The sequence below is a fragment of the Bos indicus x Bos taurus genome, chromosome 19 (genome assembly GCF_003369695.1).
Source record: "Bos indicus x Bos taurus breed Angus x Brahman F1 hybrid chromosome 19, Bos_hybrid_MaternalHap_v2.0, whole genome shotgun sequence".
NCBI lineage: Eukaryota > Metazoa > Chordata > Mammalia > Artiodactyla > Bovidae > Bos > Bos indicus x Bos taurus.
Genome location: NC_040094.1, coordinates 48,446,933 through 48,474,170, shown reverse-complemented (window position 1 = coordinate 48,474,170; position 27,238 = coordinate 48,446,933). Strand labels below are relative to the sequence as shown.

Below are 27,238 nucleotides of genomic sequence, written 5' to 3'. Positions count from 1 at the left end.
TGGCCACCTGATGCAAAGAGTTGACTCATTTGAGAAGACCCTGATGCTGGGAAAGATTGGGGGCAGGAGGAGAAGAGGACGACAGAGGATGGGATGGTTGGATGGCATCACCGACTCAATGGACATGGGTTTGGGTAGACTCTGGCAGTTGGTGATGGGTAGAGAGGCCTGGCACGCTTCGGTTCATGGGGTGGCAAAGAGTCGGACACGACTGAGCGACTGAACTGAACTGAAGTCTCTTTCTTCCCAAAAAGAACTGCTGTCTGCAACAAGCAGCCTTCAGTGGGAAGGTCATGAAAACCAGCAGCTTCGCTGCCACTGCCAAACAAGATTCAATGTGCAGCACTGCCAGCCACAGTAGCCATCTCCGTGGCCAGAGAACAGGAAGAGTCGGTATCCCCAAGAGGTTGTAGTCCTGTTTGGAGCAAGCAATGGACTAATGGACTACGTGGGGATTTAACAGCAAGTTCCAGGTTAATAGTCAAGTTAGCCAAAGGAGGTTGATAATCCCTTCTTATGCCCTAGGTATTGATTTTTTTATTGTGCCAAGACAACTTGAAGGAAGAAAGAATAATCTTTCCAACAAATGTTATTGGGGCAACTCAATAGCCATACACAGAAAAATAAGCTTAAATCCACCACATACAAAATTAACTTAAAATGGATCAGAAACCCAGCAATTCCACTTCTAGGAATCTAAGAGAAATTGAACATATAACCACACTCAAAGTTTGTACTCAGGGACTTCCTTGGTGGTCCAGAGGTTAAGCCGCTGCCTAGCAACACCAGGGATACAGGTTCGATTCCTGGTCCAGGAAGACTCCACATGCCAAGGAGCAACTAAGTCCATGAGCCACAACTACTGAAGCCCAAACACCCTAGAGGCCACGCCCCACAGTAAGAAAAGCCGATGCAATGAGAAGTCTGCACACCACAACTAGAGAGTAGCCCCCACTTGGCACAACTAGATAAAGCCCGAATGCAGCAATGAAGACCCAGGACAGCAAAATAAACAAATAAATATTCAAAACCAAAAGGAACATCTGTGAATCATTAAAAAAAAAAAAAAAAAGTCTGTACCCAAATGTTTATAGCAGTATTATTCATAAGAAACAAAAACCAGAAAAAATCAGAAAGTCCATTATTTGGTGAATGGATAAACAAAACAAAACATAGTATGTCTATACAAAAGAACAGTAATATTCAGCAATCAAAATAAAAGTAGTGATACACGGGCAACATAGATTAATCTCAAAAACATTATGCTGGATGAAGAGATAGAAGCAAAAGACTGAACAGTATAAAACAAAACTACATATTGTGTGATTCTATTTATATGAATGTCCAAAGGCCAATCTACAGAAACAGAAAGCAGACCTTTCTGTTGCCTAGGGATAGGGCTGGGAATGGAGACTGGATGCAAATAGGCTCAGTGAAATTTTGGGGGGTGACGAATATACTGTAAAACTGGATGATGGTGATGCATAATCATCACTGAATTATGCTCTTACAAGAGGTGAATTTTGTTAAATGTGAGTAATACCTCAATAAAGCTGTAAAAAGGAGAGTTTGATAAGGTGAACAAAGACAACTGTTTCTGCAGAGTCTGGTATAATTGAGATAAGAAATGGGGAAGTTGCTGGAAGAAGTAAGGTTAAAAGAAGGTTTCTTTAAGATGAAAGAAATTACAATGTTTTTATTCTGTTGACAGTGATCCTGAAAAGGACAGACAGACAAGCATGACAGGAAGAATGTCTTTGAGAAGGCAAGAAGGGGTGAGCTCTAATGGATGAGCTCAGTGGGAATGGCCTTCAAGAGAGGAAAAGACAATTCACAGTAACACTGGTAAAGATGCAGGTGGTGAGAAGACTTCTTCTGTATTCTCAGTAAATAGAAAGCAAAGTCATTAGGTGAAAGAGAAGACAGAAAGTGGAATGTGGAAAATTTGAGTACAAGGGAAAATTTGAGTACAAGGATCATCTAAGTGAATGGGAGTATGGAAGAACTACAATAATAAAGTGCTTGGCAGCACTAAGCAAGGAATTGAAAGTCATCTGGTACTGGCGAAGAATGGAAAGTCAACAGGCATTCTGCTCCAGCCACATTCAGCTACAACTGCACAGGAGTACAACAGGTAGAGCTGGTTTTAAACTTTTTGAATTTTTTAAAAAAATTTTGGCCATGTCATGCAGCATGTTGGATCTCAGTTCTCCCTGACCAGAGGCTGAACCCACAGCCCCTGCTTTGGAAGCATAGAGTCTTAACCACTGGGCCATCAGGGAAATCCTTGGTAGAGTTGGTTTTAACCAGGCAAGAACCGCCAAAAAAGAAAGGTCAAATCAAGAGCGTTGAGGTAGATGGAGAAGATCAACTGTAATAATGCAATATGGGAATTCAGCTAGTTTGAAGGTAAAAAAGAAAAAACTGAGGACATGAATGCATTGAGGAAAAGCAAAAAGGTGGTAAATTAAAAGGTCCCTGTGAGATCAAGGAATTAAGGTTGTTGGGTAATAAAAGAAATGAGCCTGAAAAAATAGAGGTAGTAGGTGGAGAGTAAAATGCCAGAAACCGACAGTATAGAAAGTTGTAGTTTTGAATTACAGCAAGTTCTAGGACAGCAACTCTCAATCCTGAGTGTGCATTAAAGTCACCGTGGAAAACTGTCAAAAACATTCTCTCAGGCCACACCTCAGACCAGGCAAATCGGAATCTCTGGGAGTTAGTCCTTGGCACCTGTGGTTTGCCAAAGCTCCCCAGTTAATGCAGATGCACTGAGACTTTAAAAATATCTGCAAAGGATGTGCAACAGAGTGAATGGCTGAGACGGAAGACAGGATCGGTGGAGAAGAGAAAGTCAAGAGGCCAGAATATCAGAAGGATCATCTACATGAATACTGAAATCACCATAATTATAAGTGCAGTAGCAGGAGACTAGTAGTGAACCCAGAAGTAGTCTAGAAGCAACTATGAGAAAGCAAAGAGAATACTTAACCCACCTCACTAGGAGGAACCACCACTTCAGAACTTGCCAAGAGAAGTAAGCACCCTCAGACAAAAGGTAAGTTTCAGTTAGAGAACGCAGACAGTGCTGTTTAGTAGAGGAGGTTATAAGATAAAAGGGAATTTTGCATGACAGACAGTGAGACCCAGAAGGCGCAGAGAAGGGCTTCATGGTCATAAAGGGGTGGAGTCAGATCAGGCAAGAGAGATGAAGAGAAGGTCCAGAACTACTAGAGAAGAACCTCCTCTAGAAGAGTTTAGGAAATCTCAGAAAGCAAGCCCCCATATTTTTAAACACCACACAAAAACAATAGAATAAAAAGCTCAGTAAAGTTAGAAGCTTTCCTGAACCCAGTCACATTCTAAAAGATTCATGTAATTAATTTCAAGTAAAAATGAGTCACAGACATGTATCAAAGTCAATCCCACATAAAGTTGTTATAAGAAGAGAACACAGGGACTTCCTTGGTGGCACAGTGGGTAAGAATCCACCTGCCAATGCAGGGGACACAGGTTTAAGCCCTGGTCCAGAAAGATGCCACGTGTTGTGGAACAACTAAGCCCGTGTGCCACAACTACTAAGTCAGCGTGCTGTAACTACTGCAGCCGACACGCCCTAGGGCCCACGAGCCACACTAATGAGCCCCTGACCCACAACTACTGAAGCCCCTGCACCCCAGGGCCAGCAAGCCACAGCTGCCGAGACCTCGTGCTGCAATTACTGAAGGCCAAGCTCTGCAATAAGAGAAGCCACCACAATGAGAAGCCCACGAACCCAAACTAGAGAGCAGCTCCCTCCACCTTCCACAACTAGAGAAAGCCTGGGCACGCAGCAACGAAGACCCAGTGCAACCAGAAAAGAAAGAATATGAAGCAGAATAACATCACTGCAGACAATGAAAGTGTGCTGGAAAGACATACCCACATAACAGATCAAAATTAAAACCTGCTATTTCAGAATGAGAAAAGACCTTAGGAAAATGACATAAGACATGAAAGAAAAACAATACAAGAATTATAAAAACACAAAATGAGACATGACTCGAGTAAGAATTAAAAATAAAAGGAAAGACATATTCCAGAAACGAAGACAAGAGTAAATAAAAAGATAGTCCCTTAAGAAAAACAGAAGGTAAAAAAGAGAAAAAAATTAAACTCAAAAAATAGATTAAAAAGATCTGAGAAAAAGTGACAAATATTGAAGATGGCAAAGAAGATTGAACATACAACTGATAGGAATTCCTGAAGAAGATCAAAGCAAGGAACAAAACATATAGTAAAAACAATAATTAAAAAAACTTAACTGAAATAAAAAAATTTGAGACTACATTTTGAAAGGTACAAGGTGTATCTGAGATTATCAACTCAGAATGATCAAAATGATTTTACTATCACTAAACAGTAAAGAATAAGAAGAGAGGGAGAGAAAAACTGAAGGCAGAAAGTGAGAGATACAGAACTATACAGACAGGAAGCAGACTCCATAAAATCAGAGATGAGCTGGCAGTATTTGGTTTCTCATAGTATAAAAATGATAAAGTACATGATGAGATTAGACCTGATCATCTCAGTGCACATAAAAGAGGGAAGACTTTTTGTGCAGAAGATAAAGAATGAGTTACTAATACTTCAAAAGAAAGGAGAATCAGACTGGCATCAGACGTCTCTATTGCACAAGAAGCTTAAAGACAGTGGTAATAAGGTATCTACATTATATGGGGGGGGGGGGAATGATTATGACCCAAAAACACTATATCCAGTCAAGATACCCTTTAACTGATCAAGAGAAAAGAAAGGCATCTTCACCTAAGCAAGCATTCAGAAATTATGCCACACACACTCTGAGGAAATTACTCCAAAATGTTATCAAATGTTTTTTGGCACCTATTAAGATAGTCAAGGTCTCTTTTTTTCCAGTCTCCAACACTCCCAGAGTTGCAGCTAGCAACAGAGATGTGGCCGAATCCAAGAAAAATATCATATATGACCAGTCCTAGAAATGACTTGAAGAAAAATAGATCCTAAGGAACACATATTCTGCCAACAAGCAAGCCCTCAGAAAAATTCCAGCCAACGTTTCCAAGACAATGGGCACCTATACAGAGGCCAACAAGGTGGTCATTAAGCCCAAAGATAATCAAATAAAAGATCTTAAAAAGTGCCAGCCCTAAATTGGACAGGCTCACCCATATCATCCACCCCAGTCTCTAGAAGGATGCTTATTTCCATACTGTCAAGAGGACTAGACTTTGGAAATCAAAAGCTGGTAGTAAGGCCAAGGTCAGAGTCACGGTCCAGGTCCTACAAAGTCCACCTAAAGACTCCAGAAAAACGGTTTTTGTCTATTAACTTTGAGGATCAAAGGACTGTACAAAACTTAGACTACTGTCCGAACGGGCAGGAATCTCTTTTTGCTGTTTTACACAAACACAATACAAAGTCCCCCAACTCACCCCCAAAGAGAGAGATAATCATATACTTTTTATCTTTAACTTCAGTAATATAAAAAATGTTAATATTTAAGTATTCTTGCTTCCCTGGAATAAATTCTACTGGATCAAGATGTATCTATTTTACATGCACTGCTAGATTTATTTTGCTAATAGTTTATTTAGAATGTTTGCTTGTCTACTCATGAATAAGAGTGGCCTAATGTTTGTAATAGCAAAAGAGGAAAACAATCTTAATATCCATCAGGTGGAGAAAAACAGACTAAATTATGGTGCTGTCTGCTATGCAATGTTATTCAGCTTTTTAAAATTAATTAGAGTTTCATTTACTAAACTGGAGCTAGCTATGATATATTCTTAAATGAATAAAGCAAGTTACAAAAAGCCTATATATCTGTTTATATATATATATATATATATATATATGCTTGGGCTTCCCTGGTGGCTCAGATGGTAAAGACTCCACCTGCAATGCAGGAGACCTGGGTTGGAAATATCCCCTGGAGAAGGGAATGGCTACCCACTCCTGTATTCTAGGGAGTCCATGGGGTCACAAAGAGTTGGACACAACTGAGCAACTTTCACTTTTTCACTTTCATACATGCTTAATGGCTTCTGAGCAAAGAGAAAGATGATAAAAAAAAAAATACTCGAAGTGTTAGTTAATGCTGGTTACCACAAGGGTAAAAGTGGAGGAGAGGAAAATATTTTTTTCTTTCTTCATCCCTGGTTTGTTTATTTCCGTGGTTGCAAGCAGAGGAATACTTTTGGAATTTTTTTTAAAAGTAGAAGGTGGGGGAAGGAGATACCAGTTACCTACTGTAATTAATGACAAATTAACATTTGTTTACAACTAATAAATGGCTTCCCTCATAGCTCAGTTGGTAAAGAATCCGCCTGCAATGCAGGAGACCCCAGTTCGATTCCTGGGTCAGGAAGATCTGCTGGAGAAGGGATAGGCTACCCATTTCAGTATTCTTGGGCTTCCCTTGTGGCTCAACTGGTAAAGATTCCACTCGAAATGTGGGAGATCTGGATTGGATCCCTGGGTTGTGAAGATCCCCTTGAGAAGGGAAAGGCTACCCACTCCAGTATTCTGGCCTGGAGAATTCCATGGACTAAGTCCACGGGGTCACAAAGAGTCGAACACGACTAAGCAACTTTCACTTACTCACTCACTCACTCAATAAATGGCTACCCAATACATCCAAAGGCAAAACAGAATTATATTATCTAAAACAAGAAGAGGGTTCATTATGAAGTTCATTTACTTAAAAACACAAAACGATCCAATCTGGAACCAAAGTTGCATATAAGTGGACTTTCTAAAGGCAAGATGTCTTCATGATAAACTAGTTTTTAGTTACAAACTTATTAGGTTGTGTATAATATGACAACCAAGGATAAACCTAAGACAAAAAGTGAGTCACGTTAAAGAAAAATAGTCAATGAATTAGTGTTTGCATGATATGTACACAGATGAGCAGAAATGGGCAAAACATGATAGAAATCATCAAAGCTTGGGGAAAAAAATGAGATTTTGAAAAGTAGCTTGTTATACTGGAAAAAGAGGGGCAAACTCTTTCTGGTATATTATTTTACACTGTAGATAAGTCCTTTTTATTAAGTAGATCACAAAGACAATCAACCACCTTGACTTACTGTCACTTATAAATTTTTTAAAGAGAAAAATTACAAAAAGCTAACAACATGGCGCATGGTGGCAGGCAAGTGGGGGATACAGTTATCACACAGAGGAAGTTTCGGTTATTCACAAAAAAAGAGAAATGCTTGTAAAAGTAGAAAATGTTCACATGATCAAATTGAAAAAAAAAAAAAAAAATTGCCAAAGGGCTCAATGTCCCAAGAAGTGTTGTGGTTTGCTATTTTCAGAGGAAATTAAAAATTAATTTTTCACAAGTATGTAGTACTTAAAGGGAAACAGTACAAACAGAAATGCATACTAGGAGTCTGCCTAAGAGTTTTTATTTTTAAGTTTACAGTTATTCAAGAACTTTTTCTTTCAGCTCTTATCAAATCTTTCATAAATGAAAATTTCAAGGCACTAAATTAATGAGTAGCCAAATTACCATAGGTTTTTATTTTTAATACTTTACTAGGCTGAAAAGAAGAGCAAGACAAAACAACACGGAAAAGCTAGACTGACAATACTAGTAAAATATCATGGGGAGGAATTATGTGAAGAGCATCAAAACACCAGAAATCCAGGACACTCTCCAAAACTAAATAAAAATGAATATTTGTTAAGAATTAGATATTGTCCTAAGGATTTTTCACTGACATTATTTTATTCATCATCATCAAAACCCTCCAAGAGAGGTTTTAACGCCTCATACAGCTAGTAAGTGACAGAGCGATAATCTGAACCTGTTTTCAGGATTCAAAAACTCACAAGTTCATGTTCTCTCTACTATACAAGGGGTCTCATGATCGTTAAGATTTCAAAAGTTTCTTACAACCAAACAACAGTATTGTCATCCTACAATATAACAACGTCCGAAGAGCAACTTCCAAAGGAAGTCTCTCTTCCTCTTTAAATCCCTAAAAAGGAAGAGCTGAGATTCTCTGACGCTGAAGCAGGATTTGAATGTGTAGTAGTAAGTCTTCATCCCACATGCCTACTAAAGCTAATTACCTTCATTCACCCTAATTCACAGTCTTCAGGAGCTCTACAGGATTTCATGGAATTCAAACTGAAATAGAATTCTAGCTTGGGTACAAATACCCATCAAGCTTCCTTAACTTTGCCTTATCAAACTTCAGCAATTACAGCTAGAAATTGTGAGACCCCCCAAAACACAAGGTTAGGAACAAAAGGCTAAGAAGAGACTTCCTTCAATTAGCAGGGGGAATTTAGTGAGATCTGAGGTGGAGTCTCCTGCCTAAATGATTAAATCACAGTATCTACATACCCACTCCCATTTCCAAATTTAATAACTAATCCATTCATAAGGCTAGATCCTAAGGAAAGGAAAAAGGGTTTCCATGGCGATAAAAAAAACTGGTGCCATTTTTCATGTTGTCCCTCTATGATCAGACATGTCATCTAATATAATCTTATAATGCAAGCATGGTTTTACACACAAGGAAATAAGCATGATTACCTGGAAAAACAATGGTTTTTTCATATAACAATGACTTTGTTATATGTATACAAAATACATATATATGAGAGACTGAGACCAGAGCAAACAAGGAAGAATGTTCTCTTGCAGGCTGTGCTCCAAACCTTTCCACTTGAGATACCTCTTCTGAAGAAAAAAAAGGTAGAATCAAATAATACATTTTGTCAAAAACTTCTTCAGAGTTAGACATAATACGGGTGTCATAACGAGGCATAAGACGAGTCTTTCAGAAAAAAGGCAAGGCAATTAAATTTTTTAAGAAGCATACCAACAAGATTATTCACTATAATGCAACTACTCAGTTTAAATAACTGACATCAGAATCTCTCAAGTTCTGATCAAAAGAAAGGCATTTGAGAGGTGGGATATATCACGCATTCAATAAAGGCAGAAATTAGTATCATGGGGAAGGAAAGGATAAAGAAGGTGAGCAATTACTAACATCGAATTAACTCTTTGCCTCTTAAACTTAGTCATGTTTACCCTTCACTATTCAAGAACAAACAGAAGCTGAACACAAGATACTGTGGTAATGTGTGGCCCATAGGAAAGCAACTTACCTAATGCTTGTAATATCCACAAACACAGCTTTCAATGACTTATAAAGATTTTGTAAAGAAAATAAACTGACCTAAAAAAAGAAATGTGCTTCCAGAAAAAAAATTATGCAATTACATTTACTTAAAGCTTTCTAGAATATGAAAGATCCCCACCAGAAACTTTTTCTCTGATTACATCCTCAAACTGCTTTAGCCTTCTAAAACCCAGGCCCAAATATCACATTCTCCATCTAATATTATCTTAAATCTGAAATATTTAAGGTACAAATATCCTCTAAAAGGAAGAAAAAGGACCATGGGGTGGGGAAACACAGCGTTAAGTCTTTAAGCTCTTCCTGTAACCTACTTCTCTCCATCAATTTTTAGAGACTCATCAAGGTCATGATGTAGTCTCAATCACCACACACACAGCTCCTTGACTCATTTTTTCAGTCATAAACAATCTTCATCTAATACAAACTACTGCAAAAGATACTATTCAAATAAACCCAGTGGTGTTTTCATGGTATTATAACAAAGACAAAACCATTTATTTACACAGTGTCTTCTTTCCAAATGACAACAGTATTCCATAACCATAGGCTCTGAGCAGATACAATGTTGAGAAAAAAAATTCCAAACAAACTAGTTTTCAAACTATTTTATAATATTTGACACCTTGATCAGACTAGTACTAGAAAAGTAAACAACCATCTGAAATTGTTTGTTCTAGTTCCTTGAAATAAAATCTGGCTACCATCAGTACAAATACGACAGAAAACACTGGTGATCCTGTATAAGCACGTTTGCGTGCTCAGTCGCTTAGTCATGTAGACTCTTTTAGACTCTTTGCAATTCCATGGACTGGAATTGCAGCCCATGGAACTGGGCCCGCCAGGCTACCCTTACCATGGGATTTTCCAGGCAAAAATACTGGAGTGGGTTCCCAACTCCTCCTCCAGGGTATCTTCCCAACCCAGGGATTGAACCTGCATCTCCTGCATTGGCAGGTGGATTCTTTACCACTGAGCCACCTGGGAAGTCCTTGTATAAGTACAATCCAACATAATTCAATGAGTGTGCCCAATCAGTATATCTCAGAGATTCAATTTTAATTCTAAGAGGAAGAAATATGACAAGGAGAGAATTTTGATGCATTCTTTTAATCATACTTGTTCTTCCTTAAATCTAATTAGTATCAACTACCTTAAAACTCCCCTTTTGGAAACACTGGTTTAGTACACTCTTTTCCAGGCTTACTTCCTTCTCCATTCAAAACAATGCATACAGAGTCATTCAGAAAATACTAAAAGAACAAAGGCCTTAAGGAAGTTGGGGGTTGGGGGCAGCTAGAGAGCTTGCACAGGACAGTCAAGAATCAATGACAGAAGAGGGAAATAATCTACTAATGTTTAATCATCTTAGTAAAACTTTATGATAAAGATGCAAACACAAAATCAGGTTTTTCAAGTATGCTAAAATGAGCCAACGACCAATATAAATATAGAGCAGGACTTGACTCTAAGACAATTTATTAAATACACTAAAGTATATACACATACATGAATTAGTCTCAGTCATAATCAGATTATATTGAATTGTCTTATCAAACAATGTATATAAAAATGAAGGAAGTGTTTGACTACATGACATGTGATTCACGGAATGGGAGAAAGTTTGACTAAGAAAAGAAAATAACTGTTAAGTATAGGAGGTGATATTCATATCTTAAACCGTGTGGAAGGTATATACGTGTTGGCTGCATGATTATTATTTTATACTTTATAAATTTTATAATTTTATAAATATTATTTCATATGTAGCAAAGCTATAAAACAGTAAGTGTAAGAAAAACCTGAGCAAATATTTGTTGAAGAAAAAGGTAAAAAGTACATATGCATCTGACCCATTTTTGTTAATTCTTTTTTAAATAGGATCATAAAAATGTAAGCAGATAGGAAAAATCGATAATTTCTCTATAGAAAATTATTTCTATTGCTCTACACAGAGATCGCTAGACTATTTCTTTAAAAGCACCAGTAAACCTTTACTGAATACTATGTGCACACACACACACACACACACACCAAACTACTTGAAAGTAAAACTTTCAACCTCCAAAGTTCCCCCCAAAACCAAAACCTCCATCATAAATACGTCCTTAACCACATAAAAAGTATTGACACTCCTCTACTCATAATCCCAGAAATAAAACTACAAAAATAAATTCGTAAAGAGAAATATTCATACTTTAAATAACCAAGTATTTTTGTACAGTTATAAGTAACATTAAGTATTTTTCAGTATATTTGTAACTGAATAAGTTACAGTTATTGTAAGTATTTTTTGGTGTATATGTAGGTTTAACATTTATGTGTCTTACTACCTACCTGGGCTTATCCACATCTATATATTTGCTTTTGTATGATGGGCACCTGCATTTTAGTGATGTGTGTCAACACCAATTTGATTGAGAGGGCAATATACTACACTTATGAAGAGCACAGGGTGTGCAGCCAGAGTTCCTGAATTGAAACTCAGCGCTTCCACTTGCTAGCTAAATAAACCTGGGCAAGATATTTAACATCTCAGTGTTTCAGTTTCTCATTTGTAAAATGGAAATAACAGTACATACCTCGTAGGGTGCTGGAACCGATTAAAACCTGCATAACAGAGTAGGTGCTATTTAAGAGTATGACATTACTCTCAAACATATTGAAAAACATTCTTAGCAATTTGAATTACTGACAGTAATTGATACTATTAAAAACAGATATTAAATCTGAAGCCTGACTGACAGTAAGTTTAAAGCCCTGACTCTGAATAGGTGATTATAAATCTCCATAACCACTCTATCAAGAACAATCTGAGGAGAGCGGTTTCCCAAAGTACAACTCTCAATTTCTTCCCTTACACAAGGGGGCAGTGATAACAAGAAAAGAATGGGGCTCTGTAACACCTCTTCCTACAGACAGTAGGGGGTGGCAGTACATATGGCTTACAGTCAGAACAAAACAGGAAGATCCAACAGAATCGCTCTTTATTCTCCTCAGGCCCTCTCCTCATGCTTTAGCCCCCACTCACCCCCAAAGTGAGGGACACATCAACAGAAATGACTAAAACCCAAAATTAATCATGGAGCAAAATCAGGTTTGTCTTTGAAGCAAACAATCCCTCAATGGCTGAATCTGGATTCAGGAGGAAGCCAATCAGTATGAATTTTCAGATTATGTGGCGAATGTTCTTCTAAGAACAACATTCAGGCAAATAACTCCATTTCTCTACAAGAACTGCAACAGAAGGCACTAAAATCTCATCAATAATTAACTATACCCTAATGAACACATGCAGCCATTTCTGCTTGTTTCATAGTATACAGACACTCACTGAATGTATATAAGTTACATTAAATAGCTCATGGAGCTGTCTTTTGTTACTTCTGAAATTCCAGCTATGTTCTGACAATCCTCTCAAAACACAGATGTTCTTCTTAAATGGAAGTCACAGTGTTTTGCGGCATGTGTAATTATATTTATATATATATACACACACACACGCGCGCGTGTATGTATGGAGGGGGGATGACAATATTTAATATTTCTGTGCTCACATTCCTAAGATGATCTACCTGGGAAAGGCTGAAAGAAGCGCTCCACTGACAGTATCCATGTTGTTGCTTTTTATGCCACCTTTACTGTATTCAATTTCTTTTCCCTATTTTGCTACCCCAACAATCAAGAATATTTCACTACTGTCATTCACCGCAATTAACCATTGCAACAGCTTTTGGCTCCAACCCTCAAAATGCCTGAAAATTTATCCCTTTTGTTCACCATATTGTTTTGTTTTCCTCATTCCAGAAATTTTCACTTGTATAAAAATGAAGAAAGGGGCACCTATGAAAAAATGTCCCTTTGCCTAATGATCTTGAACTCAGAATTATGGTCAAGATGTGGGGTGGGTTTTTGTGTGTGTCTTTTGTATTTTTTTCTTTTTTTCTTTTCCTAGAGGGGAGGAGAGAAGACAGTGAAAGACACCCAAATCTTCCTAATATTAATTATCATTGTTTATGTTTGATGAAAACCATTTTAAACATCCTACACCTGGAATAGAACACAGGCTGCAATTGTATCAGTGTTCTACACGCTGACGGCAAACCGGAATTATCTTAGCCCTATTTTTTCTTTCCCATCTCACAACCAGACACAATTTGCTTGTTTCTTTCACGTGGGCACTCACTCTGTCTCAAAAAATAGCATATCATAGCTCCTCTCGATTTCCTGTGATAAAATATCTAGCCATGAGCCTTATTAATCTCTTCTTAGACTACGCCTCCTTTCCCAGAGGAATTAACGATATCACTAAAGAACACTTCTGCTGTGAATTTCAACGCCATACAGGCCAACCCACCCTGTACCTTACCTGGCACATTTCACAACTACTTTTATGCTGCATTCTGGAGGCACATTTTGCAACTCGTTCTGCACCACCTTCCCTGCCACGTTTAGCAATCTGCCTGGCATCTCCTCCTGGGGTCCCCGTCATCCGGAGATTCTCTCGGTACCAAATTCCATGACACCTTCGGTGACACCGAAGTGACCGATCCCGGACTCATCCGAAGCCACCCCGAGGGCCACACTGGGAACCAACCTTCCCCACGCCCTCCACACCGGAGGCACTCCGCTGCCCATTTCGCTGCCTCCCCGCTCGCCTCCGCCCCTCTCCCTGGAGCCCGGGCGTCGGAGGCGAACGCCCCTGTCACTGAAGCGACCTTCCTTTCCCGGGCTCCCGTGGTCTCTCACCTGCCGCTCTGAGGGGGGCTCGCTGCACCCCCGGGTCAAGCCCCAGTCCCGGGGGTCTCCGGTGAGGACCGCGCCGCCCGCCGGCGCCGCCCGCGATCCCAGAGCACCTCGCTGAGCTCCGACGCCCGCGGTGGGTTTGCGTCCGGGAAAGGCGCGGCGGGGCCTCCCGGCGGCGAGCGCAGCCCGCGGCGGTCCCCCTGTCAGCGGCGGCGCGGGTGCAGGCTCTCGCCCCTTAGCGCGGCGGCGGCGGCGGCGGGCGACTTGCTCCGCCTCGCGCGCGGCACAGCCGGGAGGTGAGCGCGAGGGGGATGGGAACGGGGGCGGGGCCGCCCAGAGGAGGCACCGAGGGCGGCGGCGGGAGGGCAGCGCCGGTGGCCCCGGGTCCGACGCTCGGAGCGCTCGCAGCTTACCCCGCCGGGAGGGCGGCTCGCACGAGGCGGCTGTGCCAAGCGGGCCCCGCCGGAGCAGCGCGCCCTGCAACCCGCGCCCAGCCGGCCGCTCGCTAACGCCGCCGCCGCGCCGGGGGCGTCGCACCCTCCGAGGCCGCCCGCAGCCCCGCCCCCTCCGGGCCGGGGTGGGGAGGAGCGCGAGCGCGGAGGGAGAGCGCGTGCGTGGGGGCGCGTGCGTGGTGGAGCGCGCGCGCCCCCGCCCCCTCCACCGTTTGGGGGTGGGGAGTGGCGAGGAGAGAGAGCCGAGACCGAACCCGTCTCTGCGCCGAGAGGCTGGGTCCTGGTTCTGCCGGTCTGTGAGGTCCGGGCATTTCTGTTTCCTCAGGGGGCTTTGACTGGCGGGGTCGTGGGCATTCAGTGGGGAAGAGGGGAGGGCAGCTCAATAGCAGACAAGGCCCGGGATGGTTCGGCTCCACCCCCCGAGTGATGTCACTCTCGAGGTGCTGCTGCTGTCACGTGCGCCCACTTCTGGGCCTGTCCTGCTGCTTTGATGGCCAGAACGGTCCTCTAGATTTCCCCCCACTTAAGTCACCTCATACACATGTCGCTCCTAGAATCTTTGAGTCCCACAGCTGTCAGTTCTTCTTTCCCTGTTATTCAGTTGTAGTCTGTAGACAGCTTCAAATTGCTGTCTGAAGTCAACTGGTGCAGGAAACAATGAAGTGCAAAACCAGGAATGGAGGGGAGAGAAAGAGAAGAGAGATCTATTTTCTAGAATCATTGCTGAAATTCACCAACCGCAGCTTGAGAGCCTGAGGTGAAGTTGTGACGCCGATTCTGTCACTGCCTGGTTGGACAAGAAGTAATGTAGTTACAGCTAGTAGGCCAGGCACGGAAAGCCACCGCAGTAAAGCCTCCTTGAGGTCCTACTTCCCTCACTTGACTCTACCTAGATCTTCTCCTTACTCTTTCTTTCTCTTAGAGCAGCAATTGCTGTCTCATAGAGCAGCAATTCAACTGTGGAAGATATCTGGACATAAATCTGTTGGCATGCTGTAAAATGATGCAAAGCTATCACTATTACCAGTCTTGCCTGGCTAGTCTTCTGTTCCATGAACTGAGATGACTTTTCCTGGTCATCTGTTTCCTAATGAGACACCAGGATTGGAAATTGATGCACCAGATTAACTTCAGTCAAGCAAACTGTGTCTGTGGTGTTTCTGCCATAGAGAGGTTTGGTGCTCACTCCTGTCCAACTCTTTGTGACCCCATGGACTATAGCCCACCAGGCTCATCTGTCCATTTGATTTTCTAGGCAAGAATATGGAGTGGCTAGCCATTTCTTCCTGTAGGGTATCTTCTTGACCCAGGAATCTGAACCTGCCCCTTTTGTGTCTCCTGCATTGCAGGAGGTTTCTTTATCATTGAGCCACCTGGGGAGCCCAGAGAGTTTTGGCAACAGTCCTTTAATCTGCTTCCTCCAGGATTTTCTTTGTGTTTTTTCTTTTCAAAGTTGTTGTTAATTTCAGAATAATGAAAGAAATATGAAGCCATGTGCAACAGCTAGTGTCTACAGTGAGTTCTTAAAAAGTCAGAGCTAGAGCAGCTTTAAATACTACAGCTAAACTGGCAAGATGAAGGATTGGTATATGGGATCTTTTGGTGATAACTACAAAAAGTTAGATTGCTCTAACTAAAACCTATTTATCTATGGTGATAGAGGCAGAGTGGTGATTACTTCAGAGGAATTGACTAAGAAGGGGGCAGGAGGGAGTCTTCTGGGTTGCTGGAAATGCTCACTATCTTAGTCTAGTTAATGATTACAAGGGTTAATGTTGGTGCAAAAAGATTGGTGGGCTTTACTGTATCTCTAAAATTTTGGAGTTTTGTAAAAATAGTATACACCAAAGAGGCATTACAACAGTATCACGATGGAAGTCTGGAAACCTGGCCTTGAATCTCAATGTCACTTACTACTTCCCAGCCTATGTGACCTTGAGCAAGTCTGAGACTTGTTTTTCTTCATCTAATACGGGCCTGGAGTAGGAAATGGCAACCCACTCCAGTATTCTTGCCTGGAAAATTCCATGGATAGAGCAGCCTGGCGGGCTACAGTCTATGGGGTCAAAAAGAGTTGGACACGACTGAGTGTGCACGCAGGCATCTAATATGGGTGATGTTACCTCACAGGATGGTTGGGAAGGTTAAGTAAAATTATGTTTGAAAAGTACTTACCACAGAACCTGGTATAAAATAAGTGCTCAGGAAGCTTTAGCTATTGTTCTGTTATTCTTGCACTCAAATTTACCCTATTTAATTCTCTTTGGGTCTTTTTTATTTATTTTAAAGACTACTTTGATTGTAAGCCTTTGCCTGTGAGTTTCACTGAGCTAATAACATTCCTTTCCCCCAAGAAATAACAAAAGGCAGTCAGGGGTGTAATGTGTTGGTTTTCAAACTAGTTCAGGTGGCGGCACTCAGAAATTATGGTGCTTATTGTGGAACACCATGAAATATTGTTAGATTGAATCCTGCCATATGAACTTGACACAATTTTACCAGCATTAAATCTGGCTATATTATGTTTGTGCAGATCTCCCCCATACTAAAAAAAAATAATGTATTTTTAAGAAATAATGCATCTGTGTTTTTCCTTTGAAATTTGTCTGCAACTTTTCACTAGAAAAACCCAAAGTTTAATAACAGTTCACAAAATGAAAACCTTTAGATCCATTCTTCCTGGAAATTAGAAAAACACTGTACTTGTTCAATTTTAGCAGCAGAGCTCTTTATTGGGAGTTTCCCACAGTAAGCTCTAATAACTCTAACCCACAGGGTCTCTTGCTCTGATGAAGTGAGTAACTCTGACTCACTATCCTCATCATACTTCCAAAGATCAGTCTCCATTTCCTTTGGCTGACCTTTCCAAGATCCCTTGTTCACACTGAGCAATGCCAGTGTCCACTGGAATGAACTTAGTCTTTCGCTGTTTAGATCATCTAACATGATTCTAGTCAGCCAGTTTTCCTCCACATAGGTCTTGCAATGTGCTGCCATGCTCTTAACTTTGTGGCAGAAACAATCTGTCCTTGCTGGAGGAAGGAGTGGGGTACAGTAGGGATGGGGAGCAGCACTGAAGAGAGAAGCCACCTGTGTTCTCAACTCCTCACCCTGGGTTCCCTTTTCTGTCACTAATACTTGCAATCCTGAGAATGCTAATTTTTTTTTACCTATTAAAACTCCATTCTAATCAAGATGGTAACTTAGTCTATGACTTAATGTATGCCGTGTAAAAGGAACCTGCAAATAACTGTCCATAAAGTGACCCAACCATACTGTATACCTCCCAACTTGCCGGGCCATCTATAGCAGGGGTCCCAACTTCTGGGCAGAGAAGGCAATGGCAACCCACTCCAGTGTTCTTGCCTGGAGAATCCCAGGGACGGCAGAGCCTGGTGGGCTGCCATCTGTGGGGTCGCACAGAGTCGGACACAACTGAAGTGACTTAGCAGTAGCAGCAGCAGCCAACCTCTGGGATCTAATGCCTGATGCTCTGAGGTGGAGCTGATGTAATAATAATGGAAATAAAATGAACAATAAATGTAATGTGCTTAAATCATCCCCAAACCATCCCCCCACCCCCACCCTGGTCCATGGAAAAATTCTTTTCCATGAAACAGATTCCTGGTGCCGAAAAGGTTGGGTACTGCTGATCTATACCATTCAAAGTGAGCTTCCTTGCTCTATCAACTCTGCACAGTTACTCACCTCTGCATATGGCATAGGTCTTCCCCATACCTCCAAATCTCTTAAGTAAACCACCAGGCCTGCCTTTAACTCCCTACTATTCAGTCATAACTCCACCATTGTTGATTGATTGCCTGTTGTTCAGTCACTGGGCTTCCCTGGTGGCTCAGCTGGTAAAGAATCTGCCTGCAATGCAGGAGACCTGGGTTCGATCCCTGGATTTGGGAAGATTCCCTGGAGAAAGGAACAGCTACCCACCCCCTCATTCTGGCCTGGAGAATTCCATGGAGTATCCATGGGGTTGCAAAGAGTCGGACAGGACTGAGAGACTTTCACTTTTCAGTCACTAAGTCGTGACTGACTCTTTGCAACCCCATGGACTACAGCATGCCAGGCTCCTGTGTCCTTCACTGTCTCCCAGAGTTTGCTCAACTTCATGTCCATTGAGTCGGTGATGCTCCCAGTACCTACTGACTGCAAATACTTTACTAAATGCCTTGTACATACTACCTCATTTAATTCTCACAGCATCCTATCAGGTGAGTAGTATTATCTCAGTTTTCTAGATAAGGGTGCTAGAGAGGCTCTGAGAAGTTAGTTAAGTCAAGGTCACATTGAATGGCTGGCAGAGTCCCAGTCTGAACCCAAATGTACACCTTTATCAGTTAACCTCAGGATATAAGATGTGAATGAGAACACAGAATACAATATCTTTTAAAATGTGAACCAGGGACTTCCCTGGTAGTACACTGTTAAAGAATTCACTTTCCAATGCTGGGGACATGAATTCAATCCCTGGTTGCAGGGGAGAGACTAAGATCCCACACCTTGGAGCAGCTAAGCAGATGCACTGTAACTAGAGAAGCCCCCATGGGCACCACAACCAAAGAAAGCCTGCACATCACAGCTAAGAAGTCACATGCCTCAGTGAAGGTGAAAGAGCCCGCGTGTCACACCTAAACCCTGGCGAGGCCAAATAAATAAATAAATATCTTTAAAAAATAATCGAATAGAGTAGACCTGAGCAAGGAGGGACCAGTAATAATCATTTGGTTAAGAAGATGCTATTAATATCATTTAAGGAGGTAAAGAAGAAGACAACTATAGTCAAGAATTGTGGCAGTAAAGATGGAAAGAAACAATTCCAATGGCCATTGCATGGGAAGAATTAACAGACCTTTCTGAATAACTGGGGGCTTCCCAGGCGGCATTACTGGTAAAGGATCCACCTACCAATGCAGGAGATGCGGGTTCAATTCCTGGGTGGGGGAGATCCCATGGAGTAAAGGGAATGGCACCTCACTCCAATATTCTTGCCTGGAAAATTCTATGCACAAAGCAGTCTGGCGGGCTACAGTCCATGGGGCCACACAGAGTCAGACATGATGGAGCGACTGAGCACTACTGCTATTATTTCTGAATAACTGAACGCAGAGGGTAAAGAACAGTGAGAAATCAAAATACAACGAGGCGACAAGACTGTCTAGAAGGCTGCTCCCTGTGACAGAAGCATAGGAGGCAGAAGGATTGGTGTATAGAAGAAAGAGATGGTTTTGGCATACTTTGGGTTTGTAGTAGTTTTCTTACTGCTTTTGAGTTACAAATCACTTCTTTTGAGAATCTGACAGAATCAGTGGATCCTTTTTTCAGAGGAAAAAAATGTATTTGTACTTGGACATGTTATACAATTTGTAATGGACACCCATGGAATTGACTGCCAGAGAGCTCTTGATGCCAGCTGGGCACTTTAAGGCCCTTTTTGGAATGTTTGTACTTTACATCCAAAGGATCAAGTCAATCTCTCCCTAGTAGCTGAAGCTATGGGTACTGTTAACTAATGTTTTTCCTAACCCATGAGCCTGGAAAACAGAGAATACTCAAATACATTTGAGCTCATGGATTCATCACACTCCAATCCTTGGATCCCAGGACATTTGTTGAAATTCCTCCAAGGCTATGCTTGTTTGAGCCACATTTCCACCATTTATATATGAAGTCCAATTAATTACAGGTTGAATATATAGGCTCCAGGTGGAAATTCCTGATTTAAGATAATGGAAAATCACCCAAGTGGAAATTGTCAGTAGAGAGTTGGAATTTAGGTGAGAAAAGGAAGATAGTAAATACTCAGGGAGAGGAAATATAGCAGGTGTGTAAGAGCATGGACCCTGGACCCAGACTGACTGCACTCAAATCCTAACTCAACAGTCTATTGGGTTGACCAATAAATTCATTCTGGTTTTTCCGTAAGATGTATTGAAAAATCTGAACAAACTTTTTAGCCTACCTAATAGTAAATGCATGACCATAAGCAAGTTATTCTACATTTCTAGATTTCAAGATATTCACCTATGAATTGGGCTTTGAAAACTACACCTACTTTATAGGGTTGATGTGAGGCTTAAGTTGGTACAGGTAGAAGTACCTGGTCCATAGAAAGTCTCTGTCAACTATTATCATTCAATGTAACAGGCCTGTGCCTAGATATTTCACATGTTATTTTATTTGCTCTAATGAGGATTAGAGCAAATAAAATAACATGTGAAATGATTCCAATCAGAGGATTGGAATTATTATGCCCATTTTACTAGATGAAAACATTGTGACTCAGAATGATTTGCCCCAGATCCCACAGTAAGTGACAAAATCCAAATTAAAATACAGATATAGAATATTTGAATAAAAAATGAAAAGGAAGATTTTCATTACAATTAATAGCACATGCTACCTAAGAATTAATGTGTGTGTATATATATATATGTGTGTGTATACTAATTATGGGAGTTGGTGATGGACAGGGAGGCCTGGCGTGCTGCGATTCATGGGGTCGCAAATAGTCGGACACGACTGAGCGACTGAACTGAACTGATACTAATTATGTGTATATATTTATTCAGCAGCTATCTCCTGTGGCATCTATCTCATATAGATGCTAAATACATGTTTGTGAATTAAATTTTTTAAATAATCAAGATCTGTAAAAAGGAGAGGATGAAAATACTACTCTTACCACCATAAGCATTCTAATCCATGTACGATTTTGCATATTAAAATTAAAAATTGGCCCTGTGGAAAATACCATTTCTCATGATTTTATATCTAGCTTTAATCACCCTTTGACATAGAGTCCACCCATAACATAGAGTCCAGTCCACTCTGTGTTATGGACAAGCTAGAATTTGTGGCCCTACAGAACTGAGGACACGGCTCTGGACCTAGTTGACCTTTCAACCAAACTTCCTCAAAGAACCCTCATCTTATTGCCGTGCCCTTTGTATTTTTAAGATTTTATTTATTTCTTTGGTTGTAGCTGCCCTGGGTCTTTGTTGCTGTGCACAGGCCCTCTCTAGTTATGATGAGCAGGGGCTACTCTCTAGCTGCAGTGTGCAGGCTTCTCTCTGCAGTGGCTGCAGTTGCAGAGCACAGTCTCTAGGGTACACAGCCTTAGTTGCCCTGCAGGATGGGGAATCTTCCTAGACCAGGGATCAAACCCTTGTCCTCTGCACTGGCAGACAGATCCTTAATCACTGGACCACCAGGAAAGTCCACCATGCCCTTTCAGTTTGTTACAACTTGAAACTCTGAAAATACATTTACCATTTAAAATTAGACACCCAGGTGGGAAGGAGCTTCAAGAGGAAGGGGACATATGTATACTTATGACTGATTCATGTTGAGGTATGGCAGAGGCTAACAGTACTGTGAAGCGATTATCTTTAAGTTAAACATAAATACAAAAAATAAACAATAAAAAATGTTTTAAATAAAATCAGACGCCCTCGTTTATGGTTGAACCTTGAGGAATGCCTTTATTTGGGGAAAGGGAAGTCAGCAAAGGACACAGAAGCAGCAGGCCGAAAGCACATCTGTTTGTGTTTTAGGCACAGACCTCTTCCTTCTCTACAGAGCTTGAAGGTACTTAGTACTGATAATGTAAATTCAACGAAAGACACTGGGAAGGGAAAAGGAGTATAAGTTCCACTCGGAACTCTCTAAGAGTGAACCCCTATTTTATTTCCTCCCCATTCCTACCCAATTTCTTAATACAATCCTGTTAACATATACAAAAACCAATTATGAAAAAATTAAATGCATGCATATTCCAAGAACATTTTCCCTCAAAAGAGCTGAAAATAGTATTCAGTTGCTATTTCAAATCATGTTTAAGATATGATCTTTGATAAAGTATTTCCAGCATATAGTATATTTTCTAATTTTGTCCTAACATCTACCTGACCAAGGATAGTGTCCCTGCTTTATATGTGGCTAATGATTCCACCTTTGCTCAATTGTATTACATTAAGGAAATATATCTTCTTAATTTTCCACACTTTATTGTGACCCACACAGTCATAGGCTTTGGCATAGTCAATAAAGCAGAAATAGATGTTTTTCTGGAACTCTCTTGCTTTTTCGATGATCCAGCAGATGTTGACAATTTGATCTCTGGTTCCTCTGCCTTTTCTAAAACCAGCTTGCACATCTGGAAGTTTACGGTTCACGTATTGCTGAAGCCTGGCTTGGAGAATTTTGAGCATTACTTTACTAGCATGTGAGATTAATGCAATTGTGCTATAGTTTGAGCGTTCTTCGGAGAAGGCAATGGCACCCCACTCCAGTACTCTTGCCTGGCAAATTCCATGGACGGAGGAGCCTGGTAGGCTGCAGTCCACGGGGTCGCTAGGAGTTGGACACGACTGAGCGACTTTACTTTCACTTTTCACTTTCCTGCATTGGAGAAGGAAATGGCACCCCACTCCAGTGTTCTTGCCTGGAGAATCCCAGGGACGGGGGAGCCTGGTAGGCTGCCGTCTATGGGGTCACACAGAGTCGGACATGACTGAAGTGACTTAGCATAGCATTGAGCATTCTTTCGCATTGCCTTTCTTTGGGATTGGAATAAAAACTGACCTTTTCCAGTCCTGTGGCCACTGCTGAATTTTCCAGATTTGTTGGCATATTGAGTGCAGCACTTTCACAGCATCATCTTTAATTCTGAAAGAGATGGGACCACCTGACCTGCCTCTTGAGAAACCTATGTGCAGGTCAGGAAGCAACAGTTAGAACTGGACATGGAACAACAGACTGGTTCCAAATAGGAAAAGGAGTATGTCAAGGCTGTATATTGTCACCCTGCTTATTTAACTTATATACAGAGTACATCATGAGAAACGCTGGGCTGAAAGAAGCACAAGCTGGAATCAGGATTGCCAGGAGAAATATCAAAAACTTCAGATATGCAGATGATACCACCCTTATGGCAGAAAGTAAAGAGGAACTCAAAAGCCTCTTGATGAAAGTGAAAGTGGAGAGTGAAAAAGTTTGCTTACAGCTCAACATTCAGAAAACTAAGATCATGGCATCTGGTCCCATCACTTCATGGCAAATAGATGGGAAAACAGTGGAAACAGTGTCAGACTTTACTTTTTTGGGCTCCAAAATCACTGCAGATGGTGATTGCAGCCATGAAATTAAAAGACACTTACTCCTTGGAAGGAAAGTTATGACCAACCTAGACAGCATATTCAAAAGCAGAGACATTACTTTGCCAACAAAGGTTCGTCTAGTCAAGGCTATGGATTTTCCTGTGGTCATGTATGGATGTGAGAGTTGGACTGTGAAGAAAGCTGAGCGCCGAAGAATTGATGGTTTTGAACTGTGGTGTTGAGAAGACTCTTGAGAGTCCCTTGGCCCAGCAAGGAGATCCAACCAGTCCATCCTAAAGGAGATCAGTCCTGGATGTTCATTGGAAGGACTGATGCTGAAGCTGAAACTCCAATACTTTGGCCACCTCATGTGAAGAGTTGACTCATTGGAAAAGACCCTCATGCTGGGAGGGATTGAGGGAAGGAAGAGAATGGGACGACAGAGAATGAGGTGGCTGGATGGCATCACCAACTCAATGGACATGAGTTTGGGTAAATTCCGGGAGTTGGTGATGGACAGGGAGGCCCGGCGTGCTGCGATTCATGGGGTCGAAAAGAGTCGACACGACTGAACTGAACTGAACTGAACTGATTTTCTTAATTGGGAGGCTTCCCTGGTAGCTCACCTGGTAAAGAATCCACTTGCAATGCTGGAGACCCTGGTTTAGTTCCCGGGTCGAGACAATCCCTTGGAGAAGGGATAGGCTATCCACTCCAGTATTCTTGGACTTCCCTGGTGGCTCAGATGGTAAAGAATCCACCTGCAAGGCGGGAGACCTGGGTTCGACCCCATCCCCTGGAGGAGGGCATAGCAACCCACTCCAGTATTCTTGCTTGGAGAATCCCCTGGACAGAGGAGCCTGGCAGGCTACAGTCCTTGGGGTCACAAAGAGTTGGACACGACTGAGCGACTAAGCACACAGCATGCTTCTTATTACTAGTATCAGTGTTTCCATTTTCTACTCGTATTTATAAATAGTGATAAAGATGCAATAAAATGTTCAAATAATTGCATAAACAAATATTGAAAACGATGCTGCTGCTGGAAATAAACTCTTGATTGGTAGGCTGTTCCACTGTGTAAGAGCTTAAAATGTTCATTCATGTGCAAATACATGAATGTCACAATTCAATGTATTGAAAAATGACTGAGGAATCACACTGTGTAAGAAAGTTTGAGTTGATCCAGAGTTAAAACAGTGAACATTTTACACTCGTAGTTGAAACATTTTTTTTTTAGGACAACATACTAAAGAAATTACCAAACTGTCACCACTGAGGGTATTTATTGTGCCGAAACACAAAGATGATGCCACTGACCCCCTACTAGTAAGACATGAAGTTGTAGTTGATTCTCCAGTATTGTATGGGTTTTATTGAATCTGCCACATCCCCTCACTCAAAGTACCTAAGTAGTTGCCAGTTAGTTAAATATTAAGAGAGACCATCAGTAACCAAGGGAGAATGACTGGTGTAAAGAGAATGACCACACCATCATGGTTTAGTACCACAGCCCTTATCAGTGAGCTATGACTGAGAAAAAAGGTAAGAATGCAGTAGAGTTGTGTAAGTTGTCAATGTTTTCTTCATATAATGGAGCATACAATTTCTTTTTAATCAAAAGAGGTCTTAGATAAATTATTTTTAATGATTTCTATCGGAGTATAGTTGATTTACAATATTGTGTTAGTTTCCGCTGTACAGCAAAATGAGTCAGTTATACATATATCCACTCTTTAAAATTCTTTTCCCATATAGGAAAAGGTCATTACACTAGGTCATTACATAGTACTGAGTAGAGTTCCCTGTTCTATACAACAGATTCTTATTTGTTATCCATTTATATCAAGTGGTATGTATATGTCAGTCACAATCTCCCAATTTACTCCTTTCTCCCTCGCTTCTTTTCCCACTTGGTAACCATAAGTTTGTTTTCTACATCTGTGACTCTATTTCTGTTTTGTAAGTAAGTTCATTTGCACCAAGGAAATGTTTTTTTAATATAAGGGAATTACAGCTTTGTTGATGTGAAATTCGGAGATGTTTTAATTATTGAAAAGAGGTGGGAGACAGAAAAGGCAAGGGAAATGAAGGTTTTGACTGGACCTGAAACTCCAGAAACAGTTCCTCTAGGTTTAGGCAACCTGACACACACAGTGAAAAGAACAAAATCAAGTAAAGAATCAGAGTTCAGTAGAGGAAAAGGAAAGGGGGCATTTAATGTTATGCTACCAACCTGGTGATTGTAATGCAGCTTCATTTGTGTGAAACTCTGCTCTCTGACAATCTCATCTATCTGAAGTACAGCAAGGAACCAGGGAAATAAAGGAGATGGAAAAAGACCTCTGCAAAAACAAAATAGAGCTCACCGAAGTCCATGCCCTAGAGATCATGCCCATTACTCCTAGGGATTTATCGAAGCCCTTTCTCAGAGGCTATTAATTTTTACTTGGATTCGATTCTAAGCGACCTGGCAATCTGGTTTCCAAACTCATAAAAAATTAAAAGCAGTAAACTAGAAGAGGGAGGAGAAACTATCCCATGTAGACACGCAGATAGCAGTGAGAAGAGAAGGCTGCAGGTCTGTAAGCAGGGTAGAGATGAAAAGAGGCATAAATATCGACTTAATGATCAAAAAGCATAGCAATTTAGTGCCTTTAACACAGGGTAAAAGAGTTCCACGTGCCTCCATAGGGCTTGGGGAAGAAAAATTTTCTATCTGAGTCTGTATGAGTCCTGAGTAATCGAGAAAATTAGATTATATTCAATATACAGCCTTTCTCAGAGTTATGCAGCACTCAACTTTATGTAAACAGTTCCACAAGGCACATAGTCAGGTTCTGAAGATATAAGAGATTTTATATCACGTTGAGAAGTGCAAAGAAGTCAAGTGTGTCGGACTTTCCTGGTGCTCTAGTTGTTAAGAATCCCCCTTGCAATGCAGGGGATGAGGGTTTGAACCCTGGTTGGGGAACTAAGATCCCACATGCCTTGGAGCAATGAAGCCTCCACACGGCAACTACTGAGCCCGTGTGCCACAACTAGAGAGCTCAGGCATTACAAGGAAAGATCCTGCGTGACGTAGTGAAGATCCCACATGCCACAACTAAGACCCGATGCAGCCAAATAAATACATAAATAAATATTTTTTAAAAAGTCAAGTGTGTAGATGAACACCACAGAGTAAGCATGCAAGGCCAGAAATGGTCAGTTTAAGGCGATAATGGCCTTCCATGGTCAGCCTTGCATGACTTCTGTCCCCACGCAGATTGTCACTGCATTAACTCAAATGTGACACTGCCATTTGTTTGTTCACAGTTTTGTTACTTTCTGTTGTTGTGTGTTGTTGTTTAGTTGCAAAGTCGTGTTCAACTCTTTGTTACCCCATGGACTGTAGCCCACCAGGCCCCATGGGATTTTCCAGGCAAGAATACTGGAGTAGGTTGCCATTTCCTTCTCCAGGGGATCTTCCCAAACTAGGTATTGAACCCATGTCTCCTGCATGGCAGGAGGATTCTTTATCACTAAGTTACCTGGGAAGCCCTTTGTTACTTTCTGCTGCTGCTGCTAAGTCGCTTCAGTTGTGTCCGACTCTGTGCGACCCCATGGACTGCAGCCTACCAGGCTCCTCCGTCCATGGGATTTTTCCGGGAAACAGTACTGGAGCGGGGTGCCATTTCCTTCTCCAATGCATGAAAGTGGAAAGTGAAAGTGAAGTCGCTCAGTCATGTCTGACTCT

At 41.3% G+C, this 27,238-nt stretch overlaps 1 protein-coding gene across 7 annotated transcripts in view; it reads right to left on the bottom strand.

Moving 5' to 3' along the window:
• The window catches only part of TANC2 (tetratricopeptide repeat, ankyrin repeat and coiled-coil containing 2), a 363,890-nt gene extending 349,869 nt beyond the window's left edge, over positions 1–14,021 (bottom strand). For 6 of the 7 annotated variants that reach the window (XM_027517571.1, XM_027517573.1, XM_027517574.1 and 3 more), the window contains exon 1: positions 13,938–14,021. The gene's annotated coding sequence lies outside the window, so the exon portion shown is untranslated. Of the gene's footprint in view, positions 1–13,557; positions 13,706–13,937 lie in introns of those variants that run through there. The other variant, XM_027517572.1, reaches the window with a different exon arrangement.
• Positions 14,022–27,238: the final 13,217 nt, after the last annotated feature.